This window comes from Brassica rapa, chromosome A09 (assembly GCF_000309985.2).
Source record: "Brassica rapa cultivar Chiifu-401-42 chromosome A09, CAAS_Brap_v3.01, whole genome shotgun sequence".
Taxonomy (NCBI): domain Eukaryota; kingdom Viridiplantae; phylum Streptophyta; class Magnoliopsida; order Brassicales; family Brassicaceae; genus Brassica; species Brassica rapa.
Window position 1 is genome coordinate 20004121 of NC_024803.2, and position 11439 is coordinate 20015559.

The 11439-nt window shown below is 43.7% G+C and overlaps 1 non-coding gene across 1 annotated transcript; it reads right to left on the reverse strand.

Annotated features, from left to right (window-relative positions):
- Nucleotides 1–8652: 8652 nt before the first annotated feature.
- Nucleotides 8653–8758, reverse strand: LOC117128701. The gene has a single exon (XR_004452095.1). It is a non-coding gene; the product is annotated as a small nucleolar RNA R71 (small nucleolar RNA).
- Between the last annotated feature and the right edge of the window lie 2681 nt (nt 8759–11439).

The window sequence follows — 11439 nt, forward strand, 5'->3', positions numbered from 1 at the left end:
ATTTTCTTTTACTTTTCGTTCGCCAGTTTGCCTTACGAACATTTTCCTGTCTTATCTTTTTTTTGGTAAAATTTCCTGTCTTATCTTTTTTCTTCTTTTGTAATTAATAAAAAGTTCAACACGTACACAAATTTGTTGTCCAATCCTATGGGTGTCAACATAGGTAAACTAATCCAACCCAATTCAAACCCAAATGGATTGAGCACTTTATAGATCATGAGTTAATCTAATCCATTAACTAAATGAATTGGGTTAAACAATTGCTCTTCTTGTTCCGGCGTTCGGCAAGTTAAGCCGGCATCGAAAGCACTCCCCTTTCAGTTCTTTTCCTGTTAAGCTCATTTTTCTCTGTTTCTGAACTTGCGATATGCACGAAATTCTAGTGGTTTATCTCAGCAACAGAGTAGGAAAAAGGTCGGTTTTGAGGATTTGTTTTCCAGATTTATTTTCCTTATTTCAGATTTGGATATTTTGGTACTGGAAGAAGGTGGGAAAGCAAAGCTGTCTCAGTTTGTGGGTTTTGTATGCGGTCATGTTCTCCTTGTCTCTCTTCTTTGAGAGTCGAGGCATCTTGGTGGTGATCTGAGTAGTGTAGCGGCGGGTGATGTTGTAGCGGCTTGTCTCGAGGCGTCTTGGATGGGCAGTTTCTTTGTCCCCGCTTAAGGTAACGCTGGAGATTCCATTACTCGGCGGCGTGTGCAGATCCTGGTCTTCTATTGTGTGGTGGTGACTGTGGTCTGATGTCAATGTGTGGAGGTTCTTTGTCTTCTCTCTCTACCGGAAGCGACGACTTTCGTTGGAGGGCTTGATTCGGGTTCTTCATCTTCATGGCTTCTCTGTTTTGCACCAGAGTTGCGTTTAACTGTCACATCATGGACTTTTTTTCGGTTCTCGAAGATGAGTATTTGGCGTTGGAGTTGGAGTTTGAGAGGTTGGGTTGTCTCTGATTCGTGTATCTACGATGATTGCTCCTTATGATTGGGTAACACATCCCATCATCGATGTTTATCCTTGATAAATGGAAGTGGCGTTGCTTGTTCCTTATTGTGCAGCTTATGAACCATACGACCAAGAGCCATGATGAGCAAGCTGAGACAAAGACCTCCCAACAAGGGGACGAGGTTCTACGACAGGACAGAGTCCACGAGCTATCAAAAAGCAAAGGTAAAATGTAGTCTACCTATTTGGAGCACCATGCAACCTACTATTCTATATTAGGATCCCCGGATCTCAATTTATATTACTCTATTATCTATTGTTTAAGCATTTTGGTTTCCTACTTATATGTATGCTAAGAGTCTCTGGACGAAGCTTATATAATGAAATAGTTCCGACTATAAAAGTAGTAGGAAAGCAACAATACTTAAAGGGGCATATAGGGCTGGATCAGGTTCCACGAAACCTTCGAATCCCAGCTCAACCTCACTGATACGTGGTATTTCCACGTGAAAACAAATGGGTATGTGACATAAAGCAGGAATGGGTCTGCGCAAACTTGAGTATGATGTCGATACTACCTAAAACCCCTGTATAGCCTAAGGCATATCAGGGTCCCCACAAATCATATGTGCAAGTACCTGTATTAAAACGCTCCAGGCTATACAATACAGGGGACGCTATATAAAAGTGCCAAAGTACTGTGACATATAGGGAGCACTCAACTGCTTGACTAGACGTGTAGAGTGGTAAAGTCTGGCACTTGGATTTTCATCCACACCAGCAAAACTTTAATAAGTATGATAGTGGCTTCTGCCGAGACAGCATGCAGCACCAGGAAGTCGATAGTGACCAGCTTCCGAGCGGTAGAATGCAAAATCCCAACAGGTACCGGTAGTAGTCTCTCCTAGGGAGGCGGAATACGGTCCCTGCGAAACCATAATTTCGGGTTAACACGAAACCCGGGTCCAGGCCCATAGGTCCTATAACAAAACTTTCACGAGATATCCCAAGAACTCTCGAAATCTTGAAAGACCTCAGGGTCCAAATACCTATAGACTACGGACCCAAGGTCCATAATCATGCTAGGATTCCAGGGGTCGGTCCTAGGCCAAAGGAGGCCTAAAACGCAGCTCAAAGCCCACTTACGATTTCTTAACCAAAAGCCCATAAGTCGTATGACGGTTTATGCTTGGTTCATAAGAAAAGGATAAATGTCAAGTTTCCATGGATAAAGCTGAAGTTTCCAAAGATAATCACGAAGATCGGGAAAAACAGAATATCTCCATTTTTAATCTATGATGGCTTAAGGGCAGAAGGAAAAAAGCGTAAACCGACCTAGGAGCGAGTATATAAAGAGTCATAGGTGAGAGGCAGAGGAGAGAACTTTTTCAGTTTTTATTATACGAGCTGCGACTCAATTAGCTTTTTGCCGTCTTAGGGTTTTAGAAATAGGAATCTTGCTGACAGCTCTGGTAGCCCATGCACTTACTATGTTGCTCTCTTTTTCGATTTCTTATTTTATTACTGTTCTCGTTTCGTGTTCTGATTGCTGGGCGTGTGGTATTAGCAGATATCTGGGACCTCTGGGAAACTAGGGTTCTCTTACTTTCCTAAATTTAAACGAAAATCGACAGTGCGAATTTTGGTTTCCACAGTTTGGCGCTAGAAGAAGGGGGGGGGGGGGTACGGATCAATCTAACCCGCAAATAACTACTCAACGATTAGAAACTATATGCGAACCTCGACCTGTGCGAACGTAATCTCATTCAAAGGGGAGCAACGGCCGATCAGGCCAAACCTCGCAAAGATCTCCTTTATATCGAGTTAACGATTTGTGACATCGATATCGGTAGAGTATTAGTCGATATTGGAAGTTCGGTTGATATAATCTTTAAAGATACTTTCAAGAAGATGAAGATCGATCCATCCGAAATTGTGGAAAATCCTAGCCCGCTAGTGGGGCTCTCGGGAGAAACCACTATAGCGTTCAGATCGATTTTTCTCACGGTCAAAGCCGGGACCATGATGAAAGTCACAGAGTTTTTTAGTCGTAGAGCGTCCAGCGTCTTATAAGGTTATCATGGGTACGCCGTGGTTGAATTCCATGTGCGCGATCCCGTCAACATTCCTCCTTTGCCTCAAATTCCCAACTCCTAACGGAATCGAGGTAATATGGGGAAATCCAAGAGTATTGCGGGTGTGTTTTGCTGCGGAACTAAAACGAAAAAGGCCAGACCTCCAAACCATTCCTAGAAAAGTAAAGAAAACGGCCTCTGACGAAAACGCCCAAAATCAAGATTCGGCAGAACTCTTCCGGCAATCCCGTAAAATTGTGGCCCTAGAAGAAAAACGTGAACCAACCTGCGTTCTCATAACGATGAGTCGAGATCGGAGCCAATCTAAGCGAGCCTTTGGGGATGGAACTCATAATCTGTCTGAAAAAGAACCTTAACACTTTCGCGTGGGCTGCGGAGGATATGCCAGGGATCGACATTAACATAACATGTCACGAACTGAATATCAATCCAACTTTCAAACCAGTCAAAAAAAAAAGACGTAAGCTAGGACCCGAACGCGCTTCCGAAGTGAATGACCAGGTCGAAAAACTACGCAAAATCGGATCGATAACAGAAGTAAGATACCCAGACTGGCTCGCCAACCCCGTAATAGTCAAAAAGAAAAACGGGAAGTGGCGAGTCTGTGTAGACTTCACTGACCTTAACAAAGCCAGTCGGAAGGATAGTTTCCCCTTACCGCACATTGATTGACTGGTTGAAGCAACAGCAGGAAACAAACTCCTATCCTTCATGGATGCCTTCTCGGGTTACAACTAAATTTTGATGAATCCCGACGATCGCGAGAAAGCCGGATTCATTACCGATCGCGGAACTTATTTCTACAAGGTATTTCCCTTGGCCTCAAAAACGCCGGCGCAACTTACCAACGACTGTTGAACCGAATGTTCTCCGAACAACTCGGTAAAACAATGGAGGTCTATATCGACGAAATGCTCGTCAAATCCCTCAGGGCAAGAGATCACGTATCTCATCTTGAGGAATGTTTCGCACAACTAAATTCCCATAATATGAAGCTCAACCCGACAAAATGCAGTTTCGCCGTAACAATGGGAGAATTCCTCGGTTACTTGGTGACATACCGCGGTATCGAAGCTAATACAAAACAGATCGATGCATTGATCGAGATGGCTTCACCCTAGAATAAACGGGAAGTCCAGAGATTGACCGGTAGAGTCGCAGCACTTAACCGATTCATCTCACGGTCGACGGACAAGTGCTTACCTTTCTACGATATCCTGCGGGGGAATAAAAAATTTGAATGGTCAGAAGTGTGCAAAAACGCTTTTCAACAGCTGAAATGATACTTGGCCACTCCTCCGGTTCTCGCAAAACCTGTCGAAGGAGAACCCTTGTTCTTATATATCGTTGTATCAGCAACGGCTGTGAGCGGCGTCCTGATCAGGGAAGAACGCAGCAAACAGAAACCCATTTTTTACATAAGCAAAACTTTGCTGGATGCTGAGTCAAGGTATCAGTTGATGGAAAAACTAGAATACGCAGTCGTAACATCGGCGCGAAAGCTAAGACCATATTTCCAATCACGCACAATCGTCATCCTCACGACTTTCTTTCTACAGATGATTTTGCACAGCCCTAGTCAGTCGGGCCGACTAGCCAAATGGGCAGTCGATTTGAGCGAGTACGATATCGAATATCGACCGAGAACAAGTGCGAAATCTCAGTACTCGCAGACTTCTTAGTCGAACTACCAACGGGGACCCTGACCAACAAGGAGCCAAATTTAACCTGCCTTCTTCACGTCGACGGATCCTCATCTAAGCAAGGATCGGGCATCGGAATCCAGCTTACGTCCCCAACCAGTGAAATCCTAGAACAATCATTCAGATTGGAATTTCACGCGTCCATAAATGAGGCCGAGTACGAAGCACTCATTGTCGGGCTACGTGTTGAAGATACGTAACATCCATGCCTACTGCGCTTCTCAGCTAGTCGCAAGTCAATATAGCAGAGAATACGAAGCAACAGACGAAATAAGGAATGCGTATCTCAAACTGGTCCAGAATCTAGCCCAAGAATTTGACTGTTTCACTCTTACGCGAATCCCCTGTTCTGAGATCGTTCAAGCCGATGCACTCGCGGCCCTGGCATCGAGTTCCGACCCAGGTCTTAAAAGAGTGATTCCGGTCGAATTCATCGAACACCCGAGTATCAGGCCACCAATCGTCAACAACCTCATCAGGGATCAAGACGATGATGTAGAAGAGGTCGCAGGACAGCCGGAGGAGAAATCGGAACAATCCGACTACGGCTAAAATACGCCATCGAGCCTACATCACCGATGGAAAGTTACCTCCCGAAAAATTGGCGGCCCATCTCAACGTCATAACTTCTCTTATCACCTTGGGAAGAAGACATCTTGAAAGCTATAGTTTAGGAGAGAAGCTAGAGAGGATTTGGGAAGGAAAGGAAGGAAGGTGTGAGAAAAATGAAAGATGGGGGCTCACTATGTATAAAAGAATGAGCTTAGGATTTCGATTTATATTAATATATATATTTTCTCGAATGTGCCTCCGCGGAATTCTGAATGTCAACTTTGTCCAATACGCCTATCTTGCCTAACTCGCCAAACCGCGCGCTAGAATCTCATTGCGATCCACGATTCTAACGAGCTAGGGGCTAACTGTTGGGGTCAAAAGCGGTTATGACGAAGTTAACATTCAAATGTCCGTAAAATAAAATAAGCAAGAAATTTTTTACGAAAAATAAATCTTCGAAAAAGATTTGTTTTTACGAAGAATTTTGCGGAGAAAACACAATCACGAAACATCGGAGAAAGATTCAAACAAGGTTGTCGTGTAGCAACCGGTCCGCGCACGAGCTGGTCGCTACACAGCGACCAAGCTTAGATCAAGCTCGTTCGCTACACAGCGACCAAGCACGCGCATGGCTTGGTCGCTATGTAGCGACCAAGCTTTGGCCAAGTGATACCACTCAAATTACCCTAAGGAGTGTTAATCTCATCAAAAGAGGTTCAGATGTAGTACTTAGGGATCGAATCCACAAGGAGCTAGGAAACAATTAAATCTAGTGTTTATTAATTCTAAGAATTGTAAATGTTTAAATGAAATAACAATAGTAACAAGCGAAGTAAATAGTAAATGTAACTTGATTGGAAATGATATTAGATGCAGGGCCACTATTCAGGTGTTGGAGATTATAATATCTATAGATGCCTATTTGTTGCATGCATGATATGTTAGAGCTCCACCGCTTAACTCAGTGATCAGCTGTCGCATGTTTCACTGGTTAACAAGCTAGATCTCGTGTCTCAACGGTTAGTATGTTGACAACGAAAGAGTGTCGATCGATGGTCCTATTGGGACGTCGACCGATACACCTTTATCTACGTCGACCGATAGTCAGTTGAGGACATCGATCGACGGTTCTAGCCAGGCCTATGCGCGAGTATGATATATGTTATACCCTGGATTTGACCCATTTTTATCCACGGTATATTACTGTTTTACTATATATATATATCTATGTTTTCTACTCTTCTAGGTATGTTTTCAGGTTCAGGTGCATTTCGGAGTAAAGCTATGACTTTGGAGTATTTTGGAGCATAAAGGACATTTCACCCGAGCTGACCACTTAGAGGTCGACGAGAGGAAGAATAATCGATCGATACGCATCAGTGCTGACGATCGATATCAGGAAATGCCTCGACAGATGAAGATTAATATCGATCGATCTACCAATGTACTGTCGATCGATGTCGAGACACCAGACGCGACATTTTGGATTCAGCAGACTTAAAAACCAAGGCCAAGCCAAATTACCAAAATGCCCTGACGAGTTTTTAACCTAGTATAATATATACTGCCTAAGTGTTTGACGGCAGAAACAGCTTTTTCTTTTCTAGACCTAGTTTTGTTACAAGTTTCATTGGGAGAGAAGATCACTTGTGATTGGAACTCCTTGTTTCATTTTCCCTATCATCTATTCTATGAGTTTCTAATTATCCACTGATATGAATTGCTTTGCTATGTCTGAGTAGTTCAACTGTTAGATCCAGGGTTCAGATAGGTTTGTGGGATTAGCCCCAAACTATATATCTGCCTTGTTGTGATATTCATGATAGATTTGTACTCATTGCCTGTTTTAGCCTAGCTAACTAGAACATGATCATAGGATTGCATATTCAAGCACCCTTGTTATCCCATCCTGACATCTATCTATCATATTAGGATTGCTAGAGAGGGTTAACCGCCAATTTAGAATCTTAGTAGAGCATTTTCATACTCGCGCATAGGCCTGGCTAGAACCCATCGATCGATGTCCTCAACTGACAATCGATCGATGTTGGCAAAAGTGTATCGGTCGACATCTTAATAGACTATCGATCGACACTCTCTTGTGTCTGCATCTAACCGGTGAGACACAAGATCTAGTCTGTTAACCAGTGGTACATGCGACAGCTGATCACTCAGTTAAGCGAATGAGCTCTAATATATCATGCATGCAACAGTTAGGCATCTATAGTAATTATAATCTCCAACACCTGAATAGTGGCCCTGCATCTAATATCATTTCCAACCTAAGTTACATTTATCATTTACTCGCTAGTCACTATTGCTATTTTATTTAAAACATTACAACCTTTAGGATTAATAAACACTAGGTTTAATTGTTCCCTAGCTCCTTGTGGATTCGATCCCTAAGTACTACATCTGAACCTCTTTTGATGAGAGTAACACTCCTTAGGATAATTTGAGTGGTATCAAATTTGGCGCCGTTGCCGGGGAGTTTTAATCGCCATTAGATTTAGTTTTATTAGTTCTTATTCTTTTCTTTACCCCCTTTTCTAATAATCTTTCTTTTTCTTGTCTTTTCAGGTGCATGCCCAGCGGTACCAGAAGCAACAAGGAGAAAGACTTACTGTTCTCAGACGATCCTGCTCATTTGGAACGCACCATCCGTAGAGGTCAACGTTCCACATCGCTCGACGCAACCACTTCGTCGTCGATCGATACGCACAACCAACCGTCGACCAACACCAGACCTTCATCGTCGATCGATCCCAGTCGTCCGACAACGATCGATACTACACTGTGTACGTCGATCGATAACGTGTCGTCAAAAATGGTAAACATTATTATTCTAACTCAGGATGAGAACGGAAACCTGTATGACCAGGCCAGTCATCTGCGTAATGCAACATGTCAGAAAATAAATGCTCAGGGAACTGTAATCCCTGATGCTGATGCTACAGGAACTGCTCAACCTGTAGATGAGGAGGCTCGATCGAAACCACTGGCCGACTACAATCGCCCAGATGAGTACTATTCCAACAGATCAGCGATTCGACTTCCTGAGATCCAGAAGCAGAATTTCGAGCTGAAGCCTCAATACTACACTCTCGTGTCGCAGATACCCTACTCTGGGTTACCGCACGAGCACCCTATGGACCATTTGGAACGGTTCGAGGATCTAATCGCTGCCATTCGAATGGAAGGAGTCCCCGAAGATTACCTGCTGTGCAAGCTCTTCAGATACACGCTGAATGGAGAAGCGATGCACTGGCTTAGGCAGCAACCCACATGATCTTTAACATCCTGGAGCGACATCAAGAATGCTTTCTTACGAAACTTCTTCGATGAGGCGCGCGCTGAAGAACTTCGGAACAAAATTTCCACATTCTCGCAGAAGGCTGGAGAGTCCTCCAAAGATGCGTGGATTAGATTTAGGTTTTTCCAGCGAGACTGTCCACACCACGGATTTAACGAAGTGCAGCTGCTAAGCACTTTCTTCCGAGGTCTCGCCTTACAGTATCAAATGGCCCTTAATACGGCGAGTGAAGGAAACTTCACTACTCGGAATCCGTTGGAAGCTGTGAGACTTATCGAAAACCTTGCTAACAGCAGCAGCACCAAAAACACTGACTCTGAACGAAAGAAGTCTGTAGCCTCTATCGGGAAGGAACAGATGGACGAAGTAAGAGCTAAGTTAGATGTGGTGCACGAACTTCTTAGGAAGCAAGTATGTTCAGCTGAAGGAGAAGTAGCAGATACCGAAGGAGAAGAAGATGTGAACTACATCGGAAGTACCGGATTCCAAAAATTTGGAAACCAGGGCGGAAACAGAAACTTCTTTGGAAATGGCCAAAGAAGTAACCAAAGTTCACAATTTCAAAAACCCTTCAACAACAGCCAGAGCTGCTCGAACTCTTACTATCAAAATCCACCACCCCAAACTCAGGAAAGCAAGATCGAAGAAATTCTTGATCGAGTACTGTTGGGACAACAACAAATCACTGTGGATTTCAACGGTAAGATAGACTCTGCCTACAACAATCTGAACACAAAAATCGAGACCTTAGGGACTCAGGTGAGAAAACTTGAAACCCAAGTAATTCAGACGGGCGAGACTATTAAGAGGCAAGAAGCTTTTGCTAGAGAAGCAGGAGCCAAAAAAGGGAAACACCACGTAAATGTCATCATAGATGATGAATTCTGGCAAGTGGTGAGAAATGAAAACCTTGAGGAAGGAGATTTTGAAATCGAAAGCTCCATGAGTCTTGGCGGATCCCAATGGTATCAACCGATGTCGATGAACTCGCATCGATCGACAGACCATGATGAAGATCGATGGACGGATTGCTCCAGACATCGATCGACGTCGTCTGCCGATTCGACTGAATGCAATGCGGTTCGAATTTTAACTCATGAAGAATTCGCAGCTAAGCATCCTCACCCACCCTCCCCTTTCTATGAAAAAATTGATCGATCGGTTAACTCAATTATCGATCGACAGAGAGAGTCCGACGTCGATCGTCACAACACACCTCCCATCGATCGACAAGCACCTCTGACATACCGAGTGCGGTTACCCTCAATCGATAATGATTACATCAATGCACTCAGACCACCACCTAAACCATTAGCAAACCCACCCGAACCAACACCCAACCCTTTAAATAGTTCAACAGAACCTGTTCAAGAAGAACAAGAATCTGAAGGGAGAAGGTTAAGGAAAAAGAAGGAGAAAATTCCTAAAAACCTTAAGAGGGAAGCTAACGTTAAGGAGATGGATGGTTTCACTAAACGAGTCCTCAGAATCCCAATCGAAAAACCTTTTGATGAAGCTTACTTCACACACCGGTTGTGGATGTTCTTCAGAGAAACAAAGGTAACTGAGGAGGACATTAGGAGAATGTTTCATCAAGTCAGAGGAAAGATGAAACACAGGATCACATTGACGAAGAAGAGTGATCCTGGGAAGTTTGCAATACCATGCATAGTCAAGGGTGTTGAATTTCCCCATTCAATGTGTGACACAGGAGCATCGGGTAGTATCCTCCCTCGGATCATGGCGGACCAGCTTGGTTTGACCATCGAACCCTCAACAGAATCCTTCACCTTCGTGGATCTTTCAGAGAAACAATTCGGAGACATCATAAGAGATCTGGAGGTACTGATTGGTAATGCCCTTGTCCCTGTAGATTTTCATGTCTTAGACATCGAGCTTAACTTGAACTCTTCACTTCTGCTTGGAAGATCCTTCCTAGCTACAGTAGGAGTTGTATGTGACATGAATGAAAACAAATTGTGTCTAACGCTCATAGACCCAAACATCCACTACGATCCCATCCGACCTAAGAGAAGGGTAATTAATTCTGTGGATTATGGGAAAGAACTCGGCTTCATTGGCGCATGCCATTGTGGAGCAGAGTATGAATCGGAGTACGAAACAGAGTACTCGAAATCGATCGACACCCCAACCTTTCCATCGATCGATTCCAATGTGTCAATGGTGACCGATGACCACAACAACACGTCACTAAACGTAATGCACCCACTTGACCATTTCACTTCACCTAATCATTGCCACCAACATTTTGCCTTCCAACCTCCAACCAGGAGAGGACATGATGATTATTCCATAGGCAGTTGGGCAGACAGTGGTTTCCATGAAAGTTTTGCAGTTGACACTGTAATTACTTCACCTCATGAGGAACATACCGAGGAATACGATGAGGATTACTGGAAAGAACGTGCAATAGAAATGTCTTTGCAGGATGAAAGACTTGAAACACACAACTTCACCAACACGTTTCCAACATCGTTCGACGCTGTGCACTCCACATCGGTCGATACCCACCCTCGTCCAGCAAAACAACCGCTCACATCGATCGACACCAGTAAAGGAACATCGATCGATATTCGCGCCGCAGCGAAAATTCAGGAGCGGAGAATATTCCCTCCCTAACTAGGTTTACAGATACCTATATAAATCGTTTTGCACCTCCGAAACCACCTACACACATCAGAGCAAACACACAAGCAAATAAGATGAACACTCTTCCTTCTACATCAACAGAAAAATCCATGAAGAGCAATCATCTCAAGAACAAATTCTGCAGAAATTACTCTGCCATCGATCGATGTAACTGTATCTACAT